At 39.2% G+C, this 3,064-nt stretch overlaps 1 non-coding gene across 1 annotated transcript; it reads right to left on the reverse strand.

The window, feature by feature from the left end:
• Positions 1-2,626: 2,626 nt before the first annotated feature.
• Positions 2,627-2,734, reverse strand: LOC130942945 (small nucleolar RNA R71). The gene has a single exon (XR_009071489.1). It is a non-coding gene; the product is annotated as a small nucleolar RNA R71 (small nucleolar RNA).
• Between the last annotated feature and the right edge of the window lie 330 nt (positions 2,735-3,064).

Raw genomic sequence — 3,064 nt, forward strand, 5'->3', positions numbered from 1 at the left:
ACGATGCATGGTTGATCGCCTGACAACCGAGTGCTCGCCTGACAAACGAGCCAGCCATTCCGTGAGATCAGAGTCTTCGTGGTATAGGCGAGAACTGATGGCGGCATTCAAGAGAATCTGGAAGGTCTAACCTTGTCTGTGGTATTCTGAGTAGGATTCAATGATTGAATGACTGTGACGTGCTTCAAACTCCTAGCAGGCGGGGCGTTAGTGATAGACGCAAAAGAATCAATGGATTCTATTCCGGCCTGACCGAGAACCGACAGCTGATTAGCCATATGCTGTGACAGAGCATAGGAACATTTTCACTGAGAGGATGGGAGGTAGCCACTGACAACGGTGAAATCCTTGCATAAGCTTGCCATGGAAAGGAGTAAGAAGGATTGGATGAAGACAGTAGGAAAGCAGAGAGACGGAAGGGAAGGCATCTTCATTCGCTTATCTGAAGCTCTCACCAATGATATACATAAGTATCTCTATCTTTATCTTTATGCTTTATTCGTTTATCACTATACCCATTTGAGTCTGCCTGACTGAGATGTACAAGGTGACCATAGCTTGCTTCATAGCAACAATCTCCGTGGGATCGACCCTTACTCGCGTAAGGTTTATTACTTGGACGACCCAGTGCACTTGCTGGTTAGTTGTGCGAAGTTGTAGTGATCACAATTTCGTGCACCAAGTTTTTGGCGCCGTTGCCGGGGATTGTTTGTGTATGGACAACTGACGGTTCATCTTGTTGCTTAGATTAGGTATTTTTTTCAGAGTTCTTAAAAAATGAATTCTAGTGTTTCATGATGATCTGTTGAAATCTGGCTGGCTGAGAAGCCATGTCTAATCTTATTGGACCGAGGTTTCAACTAATCATCACAATAGCTTGTTGATCTCTATCAATTTTGCTATTGGAGCGATGATCTGCTAAGGCTTGGCTGGCCATTGGCCATGTCTAGTGTTTTGGACCGAAGCTTTCTTTGGAAGCTTGGCTGGCTGTGAAGCCATGTCTAATTCCTGGACCAGAGTCTTAGACTAGCATTGCAATGATTCCTGGAAATTCAAATTGAGAATTCTGAAACCTTTATTTTCTATTTTCATATAATTTTCGAAAAAAGCACAAAAAAAAAATTTCAAAATCATAAAAACCAAAAATAATTTATGATTCTTGTTTGAGTCTAGTGTCTAATCTTAAGTTTGGTGTCTTGCATGCCTTGTTTATTTGATCTTGGCTCTATTTTCAAGTCAATAGTACAGGGAACTGAAGATTCAGAACATGCAGCAGAGGAATTACACAGAAAAAGCTGGGCGTTCAAAATGCCCAGTGAAGAAGGAGAGACTGGCGTTTAAACGCCAGCCAGGGTACCTGGTTGGGCGTTTAACGCCCAAAAGGTAGCATTTTGGGCGTTAAATGCCAGAATGGATACCATTCTGGGCGTTTAACGCCAGGATGGCACTAGGGGGAAGATTTTGTTTTTCAAATCAATTTTTTTTCAAGTTTTCAAAGTTTTTCAAAATCAAATCTTTTTCAAATCATATCTTTTCAATCAAATGTTTTCAAAATCAATTTCTTTCTTTTTTCAAAGATACTTACTAACAATTAATGATTTGATTGAACATCTCAAGTTTGTTACCTTTTCTGTTGAGAAAGGTTTAATGTTTGAATCATATCTTTTCTTGTTAGGCAAGTCATTAATTTTTAAAATCAAATCTTTTTAAATTGTTTTCAAATTATATCTTTTCAATCATATCTTTTTAAAACCATAATTTTTCAATCATATCTTTCTTTTTAACTTCTAATTTCAAAATCTTTTTCAAAAATCACTTGATTTCTTTCACTCTTAGTTTTCGAAAATCAAATTAAAGTTTTTCAAAATGTTTTTAACTTAATTTTCGAAAATCTTCTTCCCCTCTTCTCACATCCTTCTATTTATGGAGTATAACTCCTTCTTAATGCACAATTCGAACTCTATCTAATCAAGTTCGAATTCTTCTACCCCTTTCTTCTATTTTTCTTTTCCTCTGACACCTCAAGGAATCTCTATACTGTGACATAGAGGATTCCACATTTTCTTGTTCTCTTCTCTTTCATATGAGCAGGAACAAAGACAAAGGCATTCTTGTTGAAGCTGACCTTGAACCTGAAAGGACCTTGAAGCGAAAGCTAAGAGAAGCTAAGGCACAACTCTCTGTTGAGGACCTGACCGAATTCTTCAAGGAAGAAGAACCCATGGCAGCCGAAAATAACAACAATGCCAACAATGCAAGGAAGGTGCTGGGTGACTTTACTGCACCTACTCCCGACTTCTATGGGAGAAGCATCTCTATCCCTGCCATTGGAGCAAACAACTTTGAGCTTAAGCCTCAATTAGTTTCTCTAATGCAACAGAATTGCAAGTTCCATGGACTTCCATTGGAAGATCCTCATTAGTTTTTAGCTGAGTTCTTGCAAATCTGTGACACAGTCAAGACTAATGGGGTTGACCCTGAGGTCTACAGACTGATGCTATTCCCTTTTGCTGTAAGAGACAGAGCTAGAATATGGTTGGACTCACAACCTAAAGAAAGCCTGGACTCTTGGGAAAAGCTAGTCAATGCCTTCTTGGCAAAGTTCTTTCCACCTCAAAAATTGAGCAAGCTTAGAGTGGAAGTCCAAACCTTCAGACAGAAGGATGGTGAATCCCTCTATGAAGCTTGGGAAAGATACAAACAATTGATCAGAAAGTGTCCTTCTGACATGCTTTCTGAATGGAGCATCATAGGTATTTTCTATGATGGTCTCTCTGAACTATCCAAGATGTCTTTGGATAGCTCTGCTGGAGGATCTCTTCATCTGAAGAAGACGCCTACAGAAGCTCAAGAGCTCATTGAAATGGTTGCAAATAACCAATTCATGTACACTTCTGAAAGGAATCCTGTGAACAATGGGACAAGTCAGAAAAAAGGAGTTCTTGAGATTGACACTCTGAATGCCATATTGGCTCAGAATAAAATATTGACTCAACAAGTCAATTTGATTTCTCAAAGTCTGTCTGGAATGCAAAATGCACCAAGCAGTACTAAGGATGCTTCA

The sequence above is a fragment of the Arachis stenosperma genome, chromosome 7 (assembly GCF_014773155.1).
Source record: "Arachis stenosperma cultivar V10309 chromosome 7, arast.V10309.gnm1.PFL2, whole genome shotgun sequence".
Lineage (NCBI taxonomy): Eukaryota > Viridiplantae > Streptophyta > Magnoliopsida > Fabales > Fabaceae > Arachis > Arachis stenosperma.